The sequence below is a fragment of the Dioscorea cayenensis genome, chromosome 20 (assembly GCF_009730915.1).
Source record: "Dioscorea cayenensis subsp. rotundata cultivar TDr96_F1 chromosome 20, TDr96_F1_v2_PseudoChromosome.rev07_lg8_w22 25.fasta, whole genome shotgun sequence".
Taxonomy (NCBI): domain Eukaryota; kingdom Viridiplantae; phylum Streptophyta; class Magnoliopsida; order Dioscoreales; family Dioscoreaceae; genus Dioscorea; species Dioscorea cayenensis.
This window is the reverse complement of record NC_052490.1, coordinates 27,510,833-27,534,044: the sequence shown is the minus strand read 5'-3', so window position 1 is coordinate 27,534,044 and position 23,212 is coordinate 27,510,833. Positions and strand designations below refer to the sequence as shown.

Genomic DNA, 23,212 nt, shown 5'->3' with positions numbered 1-23,212 from the left:
GTCGTGTTTTAGAAGAAGAAAACCGGTTCAACTTTCGAAGGGAGGTATTTATCAAAAACCTACGAGAGACACAGAGACTTCATCAAGAGCACTCTTGTGCAACTTGTTTGACAGAAGGGAGAAGAAGAAAATTTTGTCAAACTCCTGATGGTGTACCTCATGGGTACAGTCCTCTTCCCAAATACATCATGCTCGGTTCCGAACTGGATCGTTGATTATGTCGATGATCTACCCACCATGGGGCGATACGCATGGGCGCAGACGACTCACAAGTGACTTATGGAGGACATTCCACAAGCAGCCGCTCGAGTGCAAGATAGATGCGCGGGGAAGAAGACCAACACAGGGTATATTAAGGGTTGCTCGGTCGCGCTTAACATCTGGTTTTACGAGCTGACCGGAACCGGAAAGAAAGTCCGTTTCGGCAAGATCCCAAGGATGTTGTGCTATGGTGAAAGTACTTACCGGAAGCAAGCGACGATAGAAACCAGCTTGTCATCGCTCGAAGGAAAAGAGGTAATAAATCATGAACAATGTTTAACAGAAGTATTTAATGTATAAACATATTATTTAGTGTTTAACTGTATTATTTACAGTTTAAAACTTATTCATAAAAGTTTTAAAAAAAATTTCTCCGTTTAAATATATTCTATAATGTTTAAATATATAAATACTCTGTTTAAATATAGTTTTTATTGTTTAAACTGAATGATTTCGCTGAAATTGTTTGGTTTACATATGTTAGTTTCCTGAGCTGGTTCCGGCGAATGCTGAAGAAGATATATTTGTTCGGGCCAACCGACGGATGGATGCTATTGCTCCGGAACCACTTGCTCGAAGGCAGGATGAGAGGGCAGCCAATTCCGTGCGCGCTCGATGCCGTTCTCCTACTTCCAGCCCACCACGCGCACGCATTCCTCGACGCCGGAGAAGCCCTCCCTTACCCCGCCCGATTGCAGCAACCCCCCCCACCGATCATGACAATGACAATCTCCCCGATTGTGGCAGCCCCTCCGACCGTGGCAGCCCCATCGACGGCACTAGGCGAAGATGTCACTGCAACTCTTATGCAGGCGTGCCAAATATTGATGACTGAGTTTCCTCGGCTTGTCGCTCGGGTTGAGGCACTGGAAGGACGGTCACAATCGACTGCGCCGTCCTTCTAAATAAAAGAAGCACCCGGGACTGACGAAGCGTCGGAATTTGACGATGACGACATCATCGGGGTGGCCATTCCAAGGCGGCCACATTCGAAGAGACTTGCGAAAAAGAGGAGAACAATAATGTCTCTGTCTCCACCGCCGGCTGACGATGAAACAATACCAACACCATCGGCGGCTGATGCTGTTACTGAGTCTGTCGCCGTTGATGACATGGCTGTGACGGTGGAGGAGATCGTAGATGATGTTGCCATTGCCGTGATTGAGAAGATTGTTTACTCTGTTGCCATTGCCGAGAGTGCGGCATCAAAGATGGACACAATCCCTGAAGAACAAGAACAAGCTAAGGGTGTGTCTCCCGTTGATGTTGTTGTCGTGGCCACAGTTGAGAAGATCGTTGACTCTGTTGTCAACGAAAGTATAGGGACGGTGGAACCAACGGCCGACAGTACCGCATCGAAGCCAGACACAATCCCACAACAATAAGAAGCATATAAGGATATGTCTGCGGTTGATGTTGTCTTCGTCCCCACATCGAAGGAAGATGATGCTGGTGCTGAATACCGTCAAGGCTCAACAACAGTACCGCATGATGACCCCGACCAAGCAACGAGATATATGATCGAGGCCAATAAAAAATTAGACGAGAAGGCTCAGAAAGTCTTTGTTCCGAAGACGAAAAAATGGGTTGGCCAATCGCGTTTTAACAAATACGAGCAGGAGTTGATAAGGATCTTCCTTAACTGCCCTATGGACAGGTAAGTTTGAAGTTTTTATGATAGTGTTTAAATATTTATATATTATCACTTAATTTATCTATGTAACGTTTAAGTATTTATAATATCATTTAAAAATTGTCTATATCATTTAAATAGTTACAATATGGTTTAATTATAACTGGTATCGTTTAACCTCAGCACTGTCGTGTGGAAGAATGACGCTGTCAGCACCACACGGGACAAACTATACACTCTGCTTGAGGGGAAGGAGATGGTCACAGACGATGTGATGGACGCTTTCGTATGCATAATACAAAAATCGCTGAGCAAAGTGTCATATCCTTATAAGAAGCGCGCCTCCATCACTCGACCACTGGCGCTGTTTATGTCAAAGCAGGACGACGCACATGAAAACACTATGGTTATGATCGGAGATGCCGTGCGCAACTTGCATGATGTTAAAATTATCATCCTCCCGATAATCATAAATGACCACTTCCATGTCGTCGTCCTTGACAATGAGAAACAAGAATACAGGCATTATTCTTCATGCCAAAGCGCGGGGTACGATAAAGACGCGTTGGACATGGTAAGTTCTTTAATAAATTGTGTCCGATTAATAGTGTTTGGTAAATAATCGGTATTCTAATCTCAACTTGTATACCTCGACAGCGGAATCTATTCGACATTAGTGTTGATATGGAGTTCGGCGAGTCGGCGACCTCAAAGTACCCACTAGTTCACGACATGGAAACCCTACTACAAAAACAAGGAAGTGTCGACTGCGTCGTCTATGTCATGCGGTTTATCGAGCAATTACTCGCCGATGAGAAACTACGGCTACCGCAGACAGACATCGCGTATCTGAGATTAGAGTATGTTTCCCGCATACTTAAGAAGGGGAGGGCAGCAAGCGGGTTGATAGATTTTCTTGTTGTTTGTTTGTTTTCAAATGTAAACCAGTTCAAATCCAATTCATTGTTTTTGTTTTCGAAGAACATGACAAATTTTCTCAATGTAAATTTTGTTTGTTTTCAATTGTAAAGCAGGTTAAATTCAATTCAGTTTCATTGTTTAACTTACAGTGTCATTGTTTACCTTTCAGTTTCATTGTTTAAATTTACCCATCATCGTTTAAATATCAGTGTTAAATGTTTAAAATTACAATTTCTATGTTTAAAATTACACTGTTTCTGTTTAAATAAATGCGTTCACTTTTAAGAATAAGAGTTTCTCTGTTTAAATATGAAAAGTTGACACTCAATTAAGTTTGTTTCTCTTTAGAAATGAGCTTATTTACAATACCTAATCGGCGACAGTTTCATTGCAAGATCTACGATTGTGACCGGAGCCGTGGCAGCGGCTGCAATGTAACTCGCGGACATCAAATGCTTGCGACTCGATCCTTTTTCGTCTAGGACGCCTAGACTGCCTTCTCGTCACAGGCGGTCGCAAACGAAGCTCACGATTTCCGTCCGAAGGCTTGTCATCGTCGGGTATGGGGAATATAGCTTCCTTATACGCCAGTTTGTAATTGCCGACGGTGAAGTAGCCGCTAATAAATCGATGAACATTGGTGTATGTCTACATTATTGCAGCGCAAGCGTGTTTGCAAGGGATATCATAAACTTGCCATATTCGACATGAACAAGTTATGATGCCAATATCTACAGAGTTGCTGCACTGGTCGATCACTTCATAATGATCATCAACACAACGACCAACACGAAGATTTCGGCTATCCTCGACAATTATCTCTACCTTCGAATGTATGTCTGGGCATAAGTAGGTCTCCCATTTGTTCGCTTGCTCACGGCGGTTGCATAACATGCGCATCAACTTGAACCTGTACAACATAGAACACAAATATCAAACAAGGTTAAACAAAGGTAGTGATGGTTAAATAATTGGTATAATGTTTTAAATAGTAGGATAAATATTTAAATGATGAAAATAATATTTAAAGTCAGAAAATAATATTTAAACAATTATGAAACGTTTTAAAGGATGACTCCAAATATTAAGTGTAAATCAACATTCGAAGACCTTATGGAGTCGATCATTTTCGTCACTGGTAAATGGCGAGCTTCTTTGATCCAAGCATTGAACGACTCCGTGACATTTGAATACATCTCACCCCAACGATCACCTCTGAACAGATAATTCGACCAATGTGCCATATCCAATTTATTAATCAACCAGTGATGGGCTTCGCGGTGATGTGGCCTGCAGTTCATTCACGGTATCATCGAATTCTTTAGCCGTGGATGCCCACGCAATGCGAAAGCATATAGACCAGCATTCCTTCCTCAATGGCTTCCCAAGTCTGACGTTGGCTTTCATAAAATTGGCCTCCAAATGTCGAAGATAGTATGCATGTGGCAAAAAAGGAAAGACTCTCGCAATTGCGTTCACAAGGCCCTTGGACCTCTCCGACACGAAGGTAATTATCTCATGATAATCTCCTTCATTGTATAAAGCATCGCCTAACTTGGATATGAACCAAGTCCAATTGGCATCGGTCTCGTTATCGACAATACCGAAGACGACGTGAAAAAAATCATTATTTCCATCTTTGCCTGTGGCACCCAGTAGAGTACCCCGTTACTTTCCAAGGAGGTGGGTACCATCGAGAAACAGCAGTGGCCTGCAAGCCCTCTTTAATCCCACAATACACGCTCTGAAAGAAAAGAATGCATGTTTAAAATGATCACCGTCTCTTTCCATGATCGCAATGCTGCCGGGGTTTATCTCAGCCATCTTATCCACGTACCAAAGCAACAAATCATAGCTGGAGATGTCGCTGCAGTCGAGGACCACCTGGGCATGCTCTTTTCCCAACCAAGCCTGCTTGTATGGTATGTGGACACCAGGTTCCCGCAACATGTCCTTCTGAATGTCGATGGCCTTGTACAAGGGCCGGTCCTTGAGCTTCTGAAGCACTCGTGTGCTTACCCATTTTTTGGACTGTTTCAGATGTGACGCCGAACCTATTCCACCACCGCAAGTGTGTGACGGGTTGATTGTCTTGATTTTGAAAGTATTTTTATTATATTCTTTTGATGCATAAAGGCGCCATTGACAACCATCGGCAGCGCATTCCACAGTCACCCGATGTTTTTCGTTCTTTATGAATATGAAGTCAAAATTCCGTTTAATTGCAAAATTTCGAAGTACGTCCCTGAAATGTTCAACACCTTCAAAACGTTGTCCGATATCCAATGACAGCACTTCAGAATGATCTGACGAGGAAGGAAGACATCCCACACCGTTAGGGTCACCATGGGGTTGAACGGGAGCGCTCGCAGAATCTGAATTCCTGCCAACACTTCAGTTAAATGAAAAAGATCAATATTTTAAGCAGCGAATAAATTGTTTAAGTGATAAATTAAAACTTTAAATGTTAAATTAAATAGTTAAATAGTGAATAATTAACTTAAACGAATAATACAAGATTTTAAACAATGACTGACATACTTAAACAATAATGAACCTATACGACTGGATCAAATAAAAGAGAAGGTACTTACAACGAGAAAAACTCATTTTCAGTAGGATTCGACAATGGCACATTGTTTGTCTCGACAACAAGATTAACTACAGCGCATTTGAAAATGAAGTGCACGTGACACATCTGCTGGAAGTCAATATCGTTTTTTATTGGACAAACCGTTTTATATCCATCGGGTGTGATAAACTTCACCCTGACAAGAAAAACTTTGAGACCCCATCGCTCACATATCTCAACTAACACCAACTCCCAAGAAGTCTGAGCCGTGAACATTAGCACTCTTCCCTCCCCATTATATCTAGCAATACCACAAAAACTCTCCATAATATATCGGCCGAAAACCAAATCGTACAAACCAAATGAAGAGAAGAAGAACAAAAAAAAGAAGAAGAAGAAGGAAATGTAATAAACAAACAACAATCAGAAAGGCAAACAAAAAAGTGCACAATTATATACATAGAGGTTAGACATGATGTGATTGGGCGGTATTTTTCGCTCCATCCCAAGGGCAAAAAAAGAAATAACTAGTGTGGACCCACTTGAAGTGACAGACAAGGGGTAATCCCTAGAGACGAATATTACTGGAGCCATTATACCTTTTTCCTTCTTCTTTCCGTATCTTTAGCTTTTCTTTTCTGCCAGGCATCCTTGTCTGGAAGTTGGCCTCCGCTTTCCACCATTATCTCGAGGAAGCCATATTGTCATCGCTCGAAGGAAAGTTCTCACCTTATCATGAGTCTCTGTTTAAACGTCAAGTTTTTTATGTTTAAACCATTACATATAGTGTTTAAACTAACAGTTAACTGTTTAAATAATTTCTATATCGTTTAAACCAATATGTAAACCGTTTAAATATAGTGATTTAACTGTTTTAAAATATATGTTATTGTTTAAATTAAATGCTTTCACTGACATCACGTTAAGATGGATATTTTTCCAAAACCTACGATATTTTTCCAAAACCTCCTGGGTACCTCCTGGGTACAATCCTTTTCCCAAACACGCCCTGCTCGGATCGGAACTGGAGAGTTGACTATGTCGATGAGTTACCTGCTCTAGGATGATATGCATGGGCGGTATATAGTGTTTAAATTATCACGTCACTGTTTAAACATCTTTATGTATTTGCTTAAACACCGTTGTCACTGTTTAAAGAGTAAATCGATTCTGTTTAACATTTTGTTTTGTTTAAAATAAAATATTTACAACATTTACAACGTCTTCTCGGACCTCGGACACTTGCAAGTCGACCCTCGTTCGTCTATTAAGATTTCGGTTTTCCTCACCAAGTATCTGTACCTTCAAATGCTCACGGCGGTTGCATAACATGCGCATCAACTTGAACCTGCACAACATAGAACACAAACAGTTAAAAAAGGTTAAGCAAATACATTGATAACAATGTCTATTAATCGATGTGTCATGGTATGACTTAAGAGGAGATCCTGAGAGTTAAACACATAAAATAATATTTTCACATTGAGGAAAAGTTTTTAAAGGGTGAGAACAATTCTCAAGTGATAAATATCAACTCCATCTTAAAGGATGTTTCATGATCTTCCTCCTCTAAAGAATCCTCCGCAATCAAGCAATAAGTGAAAACTTTCTTTTCTTGCCCAAGTCAAAATGCCTGCTTAATTGCTTGCCCATCATTCACCGCTGGAGAATCCTCCGCATTCAGGCAATTACACGGGAATTTCAACTTGGCCAAGAAAAGATAGTTTAACTTGTTGCATGATTACGGCTGCTTGATTCTCAAGATGAGGAGGATCATGAGACATCCTTTAAGATAGAGTTGATCTTAAAATTTTGGCCTGACTCCAGCGAATATCCTGGACAAGAAGCAGAGGAGGAGGAGGACGACGAGGAGGGGTTGTCTAGGGGAAGGGTTCTTCCTTCTCATTTATGGTGTGAAGTCCACAAGCCGGTTGACGCTTCAGATCCGAGAAAAAAAGGGAAACGCACGGTGGACCGAGCTTTACTGATCATGACGAACGGGTCTTCAGATATTTATATTAAAATTTATAAAATTTAATGCCGTCATTAATTCTTCTGCACGGGATACCATAAATTTGTCATATGCCACATGCCAACACTTCAAATCAAACGAAAAAAATCAATATTTTACGCAGAAACTTAAAGAGTTTACACGTTAGGTCAATATTTAAACGTTAATATGAATAGTTAAACAGATAAAGACAAATTTAAATGGAGACGACAATTTTTAAACAAATATGTAATATATTTAAACATAGAATAGCACAGTTAAACAGTATTTAACGTATACAACTAGATAAACATAAACGAGAAGAACTTTACAACGAAATGAACTCGTTTTCAGTAGGATTCGACAATAGCACATCGTCTATCTCGACAACAAGATCGACAACAGCGCATTTGAAGATGGAGTGCACTTGACCAATCCGCTGGAAGTCAACTTCATTTTCTGTTGGGCAAACCGATTTATATCTATCGGGTATGATAAACTTCACCCTGACTCATTTTCTGAAACAGATTTACATCTATCAATACCACAAAAACTCTCCATAATAAACCTGCATTGTTTATAAATTCTGTTACTCCCTCCCTCCCGCAGAATGGTCAAAGTGATAACAATGAAGAAATTCTCACCGTATTACGAAACCGGCAGAACTGAAATTGAACAAACCAAATGAGGAGAAGAACAAGAAGATGTAATACAACTTCTAAACATTGTCTAACAGAAAGCAAACTGAAAGCCCCACATAAAGGTTGGACATGATGTGATTGGGCGCTTTTTTCCCACTATTTTCAAGGGCAAAAATGGGATTTCACAACATGGACCCATTTGAAGTGAACGGTAGGGGGTAAAAGGGAAGTTAAACAATAACTGAAGGGTTGTCTGGGGTTTACCAAACTTAGAGGGGCAGTTTGGGAATATTTGAAATTCACGAGGGGTGAACAGTAATTTTCCCTTATTATTATTATTTAAGAAATGTGACAAACCCATTATAGATATATTCGAATCCCCGACCTATGTGAGTGGGAAAAAGTTTAGGATCGAGTGGTGGGATTTATTAGTTTTTTTTATATATAAATCTCTTGCCTGCACCCCTCGGCATTTATGATTATGGCCATTTTTTCCGTCATGCGCTTATTTTTATGGATATATTTAATTTGAACTTAATTTAAAATATATTCTTCATAATATGTTAGTGTTAAGGCCCGAGATTACACTTCGGGTTTGTTCTTTCCATATATATAAATATATATATATATATATATATATATATATATATGAAGAGAAATCTTTAGGTTTTTGGTGTGTGTTCAATCACACTTCTTTCATTATTCAAGAGCATTTTATACAAATATTTTCACTCTTAGCAGCCTCCTACAATTACGCCTCCAAATATTACAACTACCTAAAATACATATTAGAATATCACATGATTTATCCCATAAAGGACCTTACCAACAATACAAAGATATACAAAATCTTAATACCCTCCCTCAAGGTGGCGCGTGAGGATTCCGAGCACCCAGCTTGCTAAGAAATGAGTTGAAATGTTGTGTGCCCAAAGCCTTCGTCAAAATATCGGCAAGCTGTGCATGTGTAGAGATATGGGCTAAACGAATATTTCCTCACGATATTTCATCACGCACAAAATGACAGTCAACTTCAATGTGTTTTGTACGTTTATGAAAAACTGGGTTTTTGGCGAGATGAAGCGCAGCCTGACTATCACAATACAAGCTCATTGAGGCAGGATGAGCCACACCAAGACTAGACAAAAGACTTTTCAACCACTTGAGTTCACAAGCAGTGGTTGCCATAGCTCGATATTCCGCTTCTGCCGATGATCTAGAAACAGTAAGTTGTTTCTTAGTCTTCCAAGAAATGGGAGAGTCACCAAGCAAGACAAACCACCCTGTGAGAGATCTCCTAGTAAGAGCACAACTTGCCCAATCTGAGTCACACCACCCATATAATCTCATATCACAGTCACTACGCAATACTATCCTTTGCCCTGGTGTACCTTTAAGATATCGAACCACACGTAAAGCAGCATGCCAATGTTCTTCTCTGGGTTGTTGCATGAATTGAGAAAGTATGTGAATTAACAAGTAGATGAGGCGCCCAACAAGACGCCGATAACATTCGGGATCATCAAGAAATTTCCCTTCAGCAAGCGCAAGTCCATGATTTTGCTCTATTGGAGATGGAGCAGGCTTGGCTCCAAGCAAACCAGCTTCGGATATTATGTCCAATGCATATTTACGTTGGGATAAAAAAATTCCTTCAGTGCTCCTTGCCATTTCAACCCCCAAGAAATACTTGAGAATAGCCAAGTCCTTCATATGAAAACAAGCACTCAGATATTCCTTGAATTGTTGCATAGCCGCCGAGTGATTATTCCCAGAGATCAATAAATCATCTACGTAGACTAGCATGTTGATGTGCACATCATTTGTACGTAGAGTGAATAAAGAATAGCCAGAAAGAGATTGATGAAAACCATACCCAACCAAAGCTTCAGATAATTTGGCGAACCAACATCGTGGAGCTTGTCGGAGACCATATAAGGACTTTTGAAGCTTACACACCATACCTGGGCGTTGCACACGAAAGCCAGGTGGCAATTTCATATACACTTCCTCGTCAAGATCACCATGCAAAAACGCATTATGAACATTCATTTGTTGCAACTCCCATTATTTTGCCACTGCCACTACCAAAAATGCTCGCACTGTAACCATTTTAGCAACAGGGGCAAATGTCTCAGTGTAGTCGATGCCCTCAACTTGTTTATTGCCGAAGACCACAAGACGGGCCTTACATCTTTCCACTGTACCATCGGATCGTTGTTTCACTTTATACACCCACTTACACCCTAGAGCTTTCTTTCCAGGAGGCAATGTTGTGAGAGTCCAAGTCTCATTGGTCTCCAATGCTTGTATTTCATGACGCATTGCATCTCTTCATTTCTCATGTTTGACGGCTTCGGCATATGAAGTGGATTCACATTCTAATGTAATTGCTGCCAAAAACTTCCTGTGTTGCAAAGAAAATTTGTCACAATTCACAAAGTTTGCTATTGAGTAGGGCGTACCTAAGGTATGCATTGGAGCGGATGTACTCAAGGATGGGCTCTTCTTCCATATTGTGTGGGTCACATAATCCTGCAAACGACTGGAAGGTTGCTTTATTCGGTGCCCTATTCCCAACAATTGGTCTCCTATCAATGCATCCACCTTATCTTGAGTCAAAGATTCCACATCATCCTTTTGTACATGCTATCCACTATCACAAACGCCCCCCTTCACTTCAAAAATGGGTGTCTCATTGTCTAACAAAGCCATTTGAGTGCCACCTTGATCAGATTCCTATACACACATCTCAAAGCCCACATCATCATCAGCTGCTTCTATTGGCAATTCAATTCCAGCTGGAGATTCTTTACCATGAATTTCCTCATGAGAAAAAGGAAACTCATTTTAAAAAAAACAACATCCCTTGATACAAAAAATTCCTTTTTTTCAAGATCATATAATTTCCATCCTTTATTGCCATGCGGGTACCCAACAAAAACACATCGACGACCACGGCTAGCAAATTTATCTCCTTTTCTTCCTTGATCATGAGCATAACACAACGACCCAAAAACTCGTAAATGATCATAAGATGGTGACTTCCCATACAACACTTCATAAGGTGTTTTGCCATTCAAAACCATAGAGGGGGTTCTATTAATCAAATAACCTGCCGCCAACACACACTCTCCCCAGAACATAATGAGAAGATTTCCTTGAAATCTTAGTGCTCGTGCTGCATTTAATATGTGTCGATGCTTCCTCTCCACCCGACCATTTTGCTGAGGTGTTCCCGTACATGTAGTTTGGAAAATAATACCATGCTCAAGAAAATATTTTTTCATGCAAATAAATTCTGTCCCATTATCACTCCTGACCATTTTAACCTTTTGTTATATTGTCTCTCAATCATAGCAAAGAAGTTTAACATGGTTCTATAAACTTCCTTCTTTTCAATCAATAAAAATACCCAAACACCACGAGAATAATCATCCACCACTGTCAAAAAATAAGAAGCACCACATGATGACGGGGTTCTATATGCTCCCCATAAATTACAGTGAATAAGTTCAAAAACATCGGCCGATTTATGATGATTATTGAAAAACTTTTCTCTAGCCTGTTTTGCTCGTTGACATGCATCACAAGCTTTATTAAATAAATCACTATTTTGATCAATGGTGACATTAGGAACTAACTTAACTATTTTTGATGACGGATGCCCCAATCTTTTGTGCCAAAGGTCCAGCAAGCCCACACCTTTCATTTTGAAAGCTTTCACACTTGGTACCTTGCGGAAGTAGTAGAGCCCATCCCTTCGTTCACCCGCACCAATCAGCATCCTCAAAGTGCGGTCCTGCACAACACACAAGTTTTGAGTGAATTGAACAAAAAAATTCGATTCATCTATTAATTGTGACACAGAAATCAAATTGCAAGTGAGTCTTGGCACGTATAAAACATTTTTCAGTCTCATATTCGCATCAAGGATAACAGTTCCTTCTTTCGTTGATAACACTGATTGTCCATCGGGTAGCCCCACTGGACAGTTGCTTCCATCTTGAATTTCACACATATTCTCTATGCATCCAGTCATGTGATTTGATGCACCAGTATCAATTATCCATTGAACATCTAAAACCTTACCCGTCATTTTCTCGGTGGTGTTGTTTTTACGATCATTCAACATATAAAGTAAGGTCTGCCATTGGTCATTACTCAAGTCCATTAGACTTGATTTGTCTGTGTCTGTTATTGTTGATCCCATGTTGCTTGCAGTAGCGTCAACTCCTCTCGTGGCTTGTGCTGCATTAGCGCGCAATGCGGTGCCCCGTCCACATCCAGCTCCATTTCGTTGTTGCTCTCTGCCTCGACCACCGGCTCTTCCTTCACCTCTTGGTCTATCACCCCACCAATCCGGATATCCCACAAGTTGAAAACAACTAGTTGTTTCATGTCCTGACTTGCCGCAATTTGTGCAAGTTACATCTTTGTCCTTCAAATTCATACGCCCCTTCATCTTGTTTCCAGCTTGAACTGGCAATCCCATTATCTCGCCTCGATCCTCTTTGGTACGAGTGATGGACTTCATTCTCTCTTCTTGTATCAAAACTGAGTACACCCTATTCAATGGTGGCAATGGTTCAGAAGCAAGTAAGTTTGAGCGCACGGTCCCAAACATTGCATCATCCAACCCCATTAAAAACTGATGCACTTTCTCCTCTTCTCGACGTTTCTCCAACTGCGCCCCTATATTACACTTGCATCCTCCACAGATGCAGTTTGGTATTTGTTCATAGTTGGCTAACTCATCCCACAAAACTTTCATCTTCCCATAATAAGCAACAATTGTTGCACCGCGTTGCTTGCAATATGCCAGATCTGATTTTAGTTGTTGAATACGTGGACCATTAGCGATTCAAAAGCGTTCTTTGATATCTTCCCACAAATCCTTCGCATTCTCCAGGTAAGATATGGTCGATCGCATGCTCGGCTCTATTGTGTTCATAATCCATGAGACCAACAAGGATTGAATTATCCACCAATCCTCCAATTCCAAAGCCCCCTCCTCAGGTTGCTTAATAGTCCCATCGATGAAGCTCCACTTTCGCCTAGCCCGCAATGAAGTCCGTACAGCACGTGCCCATTCCTTATAATTTTCCCCACGGAGTTGCACCTGCGTAATAATGTTTCCGGGAACATCTGTTGATGTCAGGTCATAGGGAGATGAAGTTTTCTTTCCAGCTTCTTGTTTTGATTCCATTGATGTCGTGATTTCTCCAGGCTTCATTTGTGGTGGTTGTTTTGATTAGAACCTGTCTCTGGTACCATGAAGAGAAATCTTTAGGTTTTTGGTGTGTGTTCAATCACACTTCTTTCATTATTCAAGAGCATTATATACAAATATTTTCACTCCTAACAACCTCCTACAATTACGCCTCCAAATATTACAACTACCTAAAATACATATTAGAATATCACATGATTTATCCCATAAAGGACCTTACCAACAATACAAAGATATACAAAATCTTAATAATATATATATATATATATATATATTGAAAATATATTGAATATGTTTTCTATTTGTCAATAGATTAAATATGTTTTTTTCAAAAACAAATTATTTGTATTTTTTAAAATATTCAATTTATTAATAATTTTTATTATACAGAGTACATTACATAATAATAAGTTGAAATAAAAAATATAAAATCTACATACTAAATAAGGATTTATTTTTATATAAATAAATTACAACAAAATTTTATTTTCTATTATGCTTGCATCTTGTTCTAAGGATGGACTATTTGTAGTTAACTTGGCATCTTGAGTTTCAGTTACTGTACTATCTTCATATGGTAGGAAAGGTGAGTTGTGATTTCTTGTAAAGCTATTTATGCATATCTTTTTTTCTAATTCATTAACCTTGGATTCCCCTATTTAATTTATACTTTTCTTTTAGTCTAACAAAACTACATTCGAATCTGCAAGCTATTTTTTTGCAATCTCTGAAGTTGTAGTGTTCATATCAACATTGAGATTTTCTTGAGTTTTTTGGAGCATTGTATGTAAGTACTTTCTTGAGTTTCAATTCTCATTTGTAGTATCTTTTCAACCTGTAGAAGAATAATGTATTAATCTTGGTTTGTGATAAGAATTTTGAGCGAAACTATTATTTCAAATTCAATACAAATCCTTATGCTATAATAACTTATCCTAAAAATAATTTAGTGTTAGATTCACTTGTAAATCATAATAAAATTACATCATTTGTTTTGCATTTTATTTTATACTTATTCATAAACCTGCAAGTATTATATGTATATTAAACATTTGGAAATTTCAATATATATCATAGTTAATATAATTTTCTAATATACAAAATCACAACACTTATCTCTAGCTGCTCATCTATTTACTTTTGTACTTCAATTCGATAGCTCAAAGCTTTAGTGAATGTGATTTCATCTGCTTTTTTCTGTACTTCAATCAAAGATTCAGTGATTGGTATTTCTTTAGATCTGAATAAAAACATGTCAAAATTCATGCATTATCCATCATTCTTATTTAAGAATTTAACATGCAAATCATAATGCAATAAGTGTTATTAAGAAAGAGATAGCTAAAGCAAAACATTTTGACATATAAGTTGAAAAAAAATTGATGAGGATTAAAATGGATGTTACCCTTCATTACATTCTTTTCGGATTACAATATGTGTAGATGTTGAAGAAAATTGGCATTTATCTTTCAGTTGGAGCTTTCTAGAGTTTAGAATTATCATTTGTTTCTTTCTATTGCTAGTAGTTTCTACCTTATTAACTCTGGGTATAAAAATAGGCTTTTTGTTACGACTTGTCTTAAGCATCAGAAAGTATCATGCAAGTTCTTTGCAAATTGAAACATTAATAATTTAAGTACATATATATTATAAATCAAGTGGTGAAAATGAATATTAGTAAGAAGAGAATAAATGACTAATTGCAAGCCAATAAAGAGATAGGCTTTATTGGTTTGTGAAGTGTGCGAATAACATACAAATGAAAGAATCTCACACATTTCATTCAAAAAAAAAACCTTTGATAATTAAACAATAGAAAGGAAATATCAAAATTGATGCAAACTGACGGGACTATGTAGCATTTTAGATCTCGGAGATCGATGGCGAAGCATTGTTTGGGAAGAGTACCATACTAGTAGTAGTTAATGAAGTGGTTGTCTTGTTGGGATAGTTACAAATAGCAAACAAATCCATATATATATATAGATATATATATAGTGTGTTTGGCCTTTTCTTCTCTCATTGTTGAAATGGTTTTTCAAACACGACTATTTATATAATTTGTTTGCATCTTTCATTAGAGATATCATGCATTTTGTTGTTGACTCTTCGTAATAAAAGCTAAGATTTGGATTTGATTTTCACATTTTTTTTAATAAATTAATGTGTTTTCTTTGAACTTATTGGGCCAAAGAAATTTCTATAGATTAGATGGTTGTTATTAATGATAATACATAATTTAGTGATTAGGACAATACCTATATAGTATTAAGATACAATATAAAGGGTTGAGAAATGTAAATTGTTGGTTATGATGTTATATTTCAAATTTTCCTTCATATTATGGATTTATGATTGCTTTAACCATTTCATAGTCATATCATTTTCAATAGTATTTAGCTATTCACTTTGTCTCAATTTAATAGTTGAGGGTTATGATTTTTCAAACATAACTTTTTTGTGTGATGTGTTTGCATCTTTAGTTAGAGATATCAAGGATTCTGTTGTCAAGTCATTGTTAAAGAAGATAAGATTTGCTTTTGATTTTCAAAATTTTCTATAAATAAATAAATGTTTTTTTAACCTATTTGGCCAAAGAATTTTCTCAAGCCATTAGATGGCTATTATTATTGAACTAGAATACATCATGTGTGTTGTGAAGAAAATCCATATGGGATAGAGATATGATGTCAAGGGTTGAGAAAATATATATATATATATATATATATATTACAGATTATGTTATTATATTTCAAAATTTTCATCATATTACTATTTTGTGGTTGGGTTAACCATTTAATAGTCATATCATTTTCAATAGTATTGTAATATCACAGGAAGTGTGTGTTTTGCATATCAAGTTGTTTCCATCATCTCATTATCTCTTTGTCTCTCTCTCTCTCTCTCTCTCTCTCTCTCGTGTGTGTGTGTGTGTGTGTGTGTGTGTGTGTGTGCATGCATATATATAAATATTATGTGTTACTTTCTTTATTTTATCTATATATATACATCCATCTATAGCAACTTAATTTTGGAGTTTGCATTTGTGCCAATCTTTATTCCCTAGTTTGTTAGAATGTTTTTCTTTCATTATCTAGGTCTACATTTTTTTCTCTAACTATTTTTCTCCATTGCTTGCTTTAGTTTTTGTTTGTCTTCCATTTTCTTTCTCAAATTCCTAACAATCATTTTTTTATTATGTTAGTATGGGAAAGAAGTATTGCAACCTTTTTATTAAAGTCATCCCTCAAGATATTATCGAAGAAATCGTTGCATCTATAGCTTCAACATTTTCTGGATCTCTTCATGATCTCAAAATATTACGTGCTTGGTAATTTCATTCATTATTCATAGCATAAAAGCCATAATTGCTTCTTTGAATTATGAGTATATATATTGCAGTTGTAAGAGTTTTAATGCAACATCTAAAAATCAAAAAAGTTGGGCAGGTAATGCAAGTTGACAATTTATGGTGTCTTGACATCAAAGAGTATATTTGTTTTCTTCAAAATTGCGCCCGAAGAGACAATTTTGAAGCTAGTTTGGTGCTTTGATTTATTAAAACTTATCATTTATTTTGTTTTTCATGGTAGATAAGTTATAGTACTAATATTGAAAAATATTTTTAAAATTGTTATGTATCAAGTTGAAAATAGATTCAGGCATCCAACATCTAACAAGTGCAACTTTTAAAGGTCATTTACTTGCTGGCTATGAAGGGGGGATTATTTTGTATAAAAATCAGAAAACCTGTCATTCTGGCATGACAATACTCAACATGGTTGCTAATGGAAAAATTGATAATGTCTTAAAACCATTAAAAAGCAAAAAAACTAATAATTATACAATAAATAATTTTAGACATTCTGTAGCAAAATTGTTTGGAGATATAGTATGGAGTATAAAAAGTAAATGGATAGAAAAAGAGGGATGGTAGTGTGAGAGCCATTTGTGTGGTTGAAAAACCAGTGATATAATTTCTAATGACTGGTTAGGTGAAGATGGATTAGTGAAAGAGTTTTGCAGTCAAGTTTGTAGATTGAAATATGAATTTAATTTGTTTACAAAACTTATATAATGTTTGTAGTGGTCTTCTTTTTTTATCGTAGTTGTATATGCGTATAATGTAGTGTTATATGGGTGTTTTTTTTTAATGACCAATATGTAATGGAATTTTGAAGCAATGTTTAACATTTCATTGTTATAATTCATTTATTTGTTTAGTAATTTATTTATTTATTTCAAAATAAGTTTGGACTTAGGCTAGTATGGATTTTGAGAATTTAAAAACTACATCATAATAACCCATTTAATGTTCTTAGAAAGTAGATACATATGGTGCATAGTTTGGCCAAGGCACAAACAAATAGTCACATTCACACACACACACACACACACACACACACACACACACACACACACACACACATATAGGACTTAGATATTAGATATCATAAACCAATGTTACTATATCTAGATTTCTGCAGTTAAAAGGCAACATGTTGTGCATGATGTTCTTCATTTTAGCACTCAAAACTTGAATAAAGAGGAAGGATAACTTAAAAATGCAAGGAACGATATGCATTTTCACTGCAAAAAATAAAAATTGTTTGACAATTAAACAATAATAATAAGGAAGTTTGAGCAAAAAGGGATCTTGGATGGATTAAAATTTACAAACACTGAAGGGAGAATATACCACACGCTAGATTTAAGAGAGTGATGATGGAATATTGTTTGGGAAGATTACTCTAGCTCTATTAGGTTTTTTTTAGCCATAAATACCACACAAATGCATATATATAGAGAGATGGGTGGTTTGGGTTCTTCTTCTTTTATTATTGATATGGTTCTTTAAGTTGCATTTTTCATATAATATTGTTGTATCTTTTGTCAGAGATATCAGTGATGATTTTGTCAGATCTTTTTAAAAGAAGAGCAAATTTGGTTTAGATTTGTAAATTTTGTAATATGTAAATAAATAAATATCCAGCTCTTCTCAGATTTGGTTTAGATTAGCAAATTTTGTAATATATAAATAAAATTTTATTTTATGTATTAGAATAAACGCTAGATCATTTGATATCCATCAGGTTCGCTGCAAAGACGCCTCTGCATCTCAGTCCTCCACACTTTAGGTCTCATCGTCTTCCTTTTTCTTGGCCTGAGCTTGACCTTTGTGCCTTCAGCATCCCTGACCAATCCATCACCTCATTGACGGGATGGGGATTGCCACCATGATTGGTACAATCTTTGCATTAATTTACTCTTCAACATACTACAAGCCATATTGAGAATTGTTCTATTTTTTCTCTCTACAACACCATTTTGTTGAGGTGATCTTGACACAGTCAAAAAATAACGAATGCCACAATGATTGCAGAACTGGTTGAATTGTTTTGATGTAAACTCCCCTCCTCGATCAGTTCACAATGCTTTGATCAAATAGCCACTTTCATTTTCAGCTTGAGCTTTGAATGTCTTGAAGACTTCAAGTGCTTCTGATTTTTCCTTCAAGAAATAAACCCTAGTTTTTTTAGTACAATCATCAATAAATAATAAGAAGTACCTATTCCTACCAAAAGAACTTGGTTGGATAGGCTCACATATGTTAGCATATACTAATTCAAGTGGCTTAAAAACTCTAGAAAATGACTCCTTTGGAAAACTCATCCTTGATTGCTTCCCATACATATAACATTCACATATTTGATTGGGATGATATATGTATAGCAAACCATACACCATGCTTTCCTTGAACAATTGCTCCAACCCACCAAAATTCAAATGACCCATTTTGAGATACAGAGATTACCTACAGAAGCCTACAAGGACATGGGAGTGTCATAATTAATTTTCAACTTGAACATATTATTCTTAGATAATGGCACCTTTGCTATCATCCTCCTTTTTCCATCTCTCATAAGTAGCCCATTCTTGTTCATATCTATTTCATACCCTTTCTCCAATAGCTTCCCAATACTCAAAATATTTGTTTTTAAGGCTGGAACATAAGAAGCTTGAGAGATAAATTGATGATCACCATTTCTTGATTTGATAAGAATATCACCTTTGCCCATAACTGGCACTTTGGTCTTATCACCGAAAAAGGTGGTACCTTCAACACTTTCATCAAGGCTATAAAACAAGTCTTTATTCCTAATCATATGATAACTAGCTCTTGAGTCAAGGTACCAAAACTTGGCATTTCTGTCTTCTTCTCCATTGCAAGTTAATAATAAAGTTGACTCTTCACTTTCCTTGACCTCCACATAATTTGCTTTGTCATCCCTACCTGTCTTCAACCAACAATTTGCTGCAATGTGCCCAAAATTCTCATAATTGTAGCACTTTACATTGGTGTATCTGCCACGCCTACGGCCACCTAGAAACCAACCATCTTTGCCTCTTCCTCTAAAGTTTTGCTGCCTAACACTTGACTCTTCATCTTTAGAGAATATCCTACTACTTCTACCTCTTCCATGACTGCCATGAAATAAACCTTGACCTCTACCTCTTGTTCTTCCTCGTCCTCCACCACAGCCTTCAAGCAATTGTTGCTATATATCCCCTTTTTCTCTTAAATTCAGATTTTCTTGCAATGCATGAACAACAATATCTTCTTTTTTCTTCAATCTTTCTTCACGTTCCTGTAAAGAACATAACAACTGATCTACAGTCATTGAATCCAAATCTTTGGATTCTTTAATAGCTATTACTATATAACCAAATTTTGCAATCAATGAGTGAAGAAATTTTTCAACCACTTGAGCATCTTATACAGTCTTTCCATACCTTTTTAATTGGTTGACAACTTCCATAACACTATTGGCATACTCTTCAATAGTTTCTAACTTTTTCATTTTAAGATATTCATATTCACCTCTCAAATCTTGCAGACACACTTTAATCACCTTATCTTTCCCTCTGAAGGAATTTTGTAGGATCTCCTATGCATCGTTTGCCCTTGTTGCTGAAGCAACCTTTTCAAACATACCCTCATCCAAACACATATGAATGAGTGTAAGTGCTTGCCGATCTTTCCTTTTTGCCTTTTGAAGTTCATCCTTTTGGGCAGTTGTGTGGACCTCGCCAACATTTCTGGACCTACCCCCTTTTCATTAATGCCTAGTTAGGTTGCTAAGCTTTTAAATTACTCCCTTAATCCTTTCTTCTTCTTCTTCTTGTCACCTTACTGGGAGAGTTTTTTGGAGAGAGAAAATTCCAGAGGGATTCCCAGACTCCCATCCCGTCGTTGTCTCCCTCTTGGCCGAGCCTTTACATCCCATAACCATCTTCCTCCTCCATTCTTCTATCTCTCTCTTTTCTCTCCATTTTCCCACTCCACCTTGCTCTCTTGGGACAATTGATGAGAAGTTAATACCATCGCCGGAGCTCATACTTCTACCGGAGATCTTGACTGCTAGAGTCGAGGCTAAGGAGATCAATGAACCGCCGGTGCTCCCCCGAAGTCTAGGTTGGTGTCTTGCTCTCTTGTTGGTGGTAGAGTTGGTGCTTGTGTAGTATAAGAAACTTGCTTGAATCAAAGTTTATAGCATGTTTGTAGATGAAATTTCTAGTGTGAAGCATGTTTGGAAGCTTTTAGTTGCATGATAATTAGTGGGTGGTGATCTTAGTGCAAAGCTTGTTCATGCTAGCTATCTTTGGCCTTTGTGTACACTCACCTTGTTGGCATTTATGCCTTTGTTTTCTTGAGGGCCTGCACTCTTTGATGGATTTTTGGACTTGTTCATGCATGAAACCCTACCTTCTTTATGCTAAAAAACACCTTGGTGTCTAGTGATTAATTGTAGTTCATGGCCTTGAATATACATATATACTCACACGCATGGAACCACCTCCATACGTATATACATATATGTTTGAAACCACTCATACATGTGCAGGAAACCATGTTCTCATTTGCATGAAACCATATGTTTACACCCTTGAATGTTAGCTTGCATGATCCATGCATTGGTGTGTGGGTTTTACATGCATACACCTACCCTATATATATATATATATATATATATTATATTTCTTTAATATGTGTGCATTACAGTAGTACTTAAGTGGCATGCATCCTGGTTGTGATGATGTGAATTATATATGTATTGACATAATAAACCACTATGTTGGTAGAGCATGAGTTGTGTTCAATTAATTATAGCTTTGATGCTTTGCTTTTGTTGCTTCCTTTGAATCCTTGAGTTCTAATTTGTGGTTAGAAAGACCATGCTTTGTTGTAGAGTGTTGGTATTTTAGACTAGCTTATCTTTAGCCTTTGTGCTTGAACTCTTCCAAGTATTCATATCTATTTGGTTTGGTTCTCCCCTTGGGTTATAGGACCAACTTGAGAAGAAAACCTTGGATTTCTATTGGAATTAGAAGATCATCAAGTAAGTAATCCACCATTATACTTTTGTATATATATATATATATATGTATATATTTCGTTATTTTTACATCTTTATTTTTAGAAATTTCTGAAAATAAACTTTTTGTTAATCATTTGGTTATTTCTACATTATTACTAGGTTATGTCTAATTGTATTTTACCTTTTGTTTAAATTCATTGAGTAATTATTCCAAATATTTTATTTATTTAGTTATATAGTTCTTTTACTTATTTTGAGAGAGTGAGGGGCAGTTGTGAATAAATTATTGTTTAGTTATTCCAAGCTATCCTTGAACTATATTTGATTAGTTGGATTATAAGTATATCTCATGGTTAGTACTTTTGGAGAATTATTTCTACTTTTAAATTCATTGAAGTCATGCTGCCATCCCTTTCAAACTTTTATGTTTTTATTTCCTTTGTTTAAGGGACTTTGTGTATTACTTGGTTTCTATCCAGTTGATTTCTTTATTTCTTGTTCCATTGAGTTGTGGATCAAATAAATTTTCCACTCATGTGTTATGATGTTTTAATAATAATATATTATCATTATTATTTTATTTTCCTCTAATGAGAGAATCAGGTTGTTATTTGGCACGTGTATATATATACGTTGATATTTTATTTATTTATTTATTTATTTATTGAATTTGTCGTTTGTTATGTTGTTTTAATAGTAATATATTATTATTTTATTTTCCTCTAATGAGACAATCAAGTTGTTATTTGGCACGTGTATATATATATATACACGTTGATATTTTATTTATTTATTGAATTTGTCTTTTGTTATGTTGTTTTAATAGTAATATATTATTATTTTATTTTCCTCTAATGAGAGAATCAGGTTGTTATTTGGCACGTGTATATATGTATTGATATTTTATTTATTTATTTATTGAATTTATCTTTTGACAAAATAATTATGAATTCATTATTTATATATATGTTGTTATTTGGCTAAGGTTTGGCAAAGTTGGTATATTCTTTTGCGTTTAATTAATTATTTAATTATTTATTATTCATTTATTTATTTACCTTATATTATTACATGAATTTTTGGAAGATACGTGTGAATATTCTGTATTCTTAGCTTTGAAATCTGTCTGAATATTTTGAGTCTCCAAATGAACGATATGTAACCATGTTAGTGGGGGGTTCAACCCTGACTTTGTCGACAAGAAATTTTGGAAAATAATACTCCTTTTTCACACCGTGTCCGCTCGGTGAAATAATCAACGGCCATTTGATATTTAGTCTCGGGTCACCGAGGGTAAATAAATGACTTCTGTTATTCTGGCTTGGGTCACTGAGGATAAACAAATGATCTCTGGCATTTATAGTGAATTTGGAGACGTACTCTAGAATATGTTATTTTATGCTTTACCCTTTGGTTTTGTTTATACTATTTTGTGTTATTGATTTTTGTGTAAGTTTCAGACCTAAACTTTTGCTTGCAATTTGTTTTTGGATTACTTACTTGGCTAGTGAGCTCATGGATTTATTTAAAATCCTTTTCAGATCAGGAGCAGCAGAACCAGTGATCTTAGAAGACTTCCA

The 23,212-nt window shown here is 36.4% G+C and overlaps 1 pseudogene; it reads right to left on the bottom strand.

Moving 5' to 3' along the window:
• Positions 1-9,014: 9,014 nt before the first annotated feature.
• On the bottom strand, positions 9,015-13,227 carry LOC120251376 (annotated as a pseudogene).
• Positions 13,228-23,212: the final 9,985 nt, after the last annotated feature.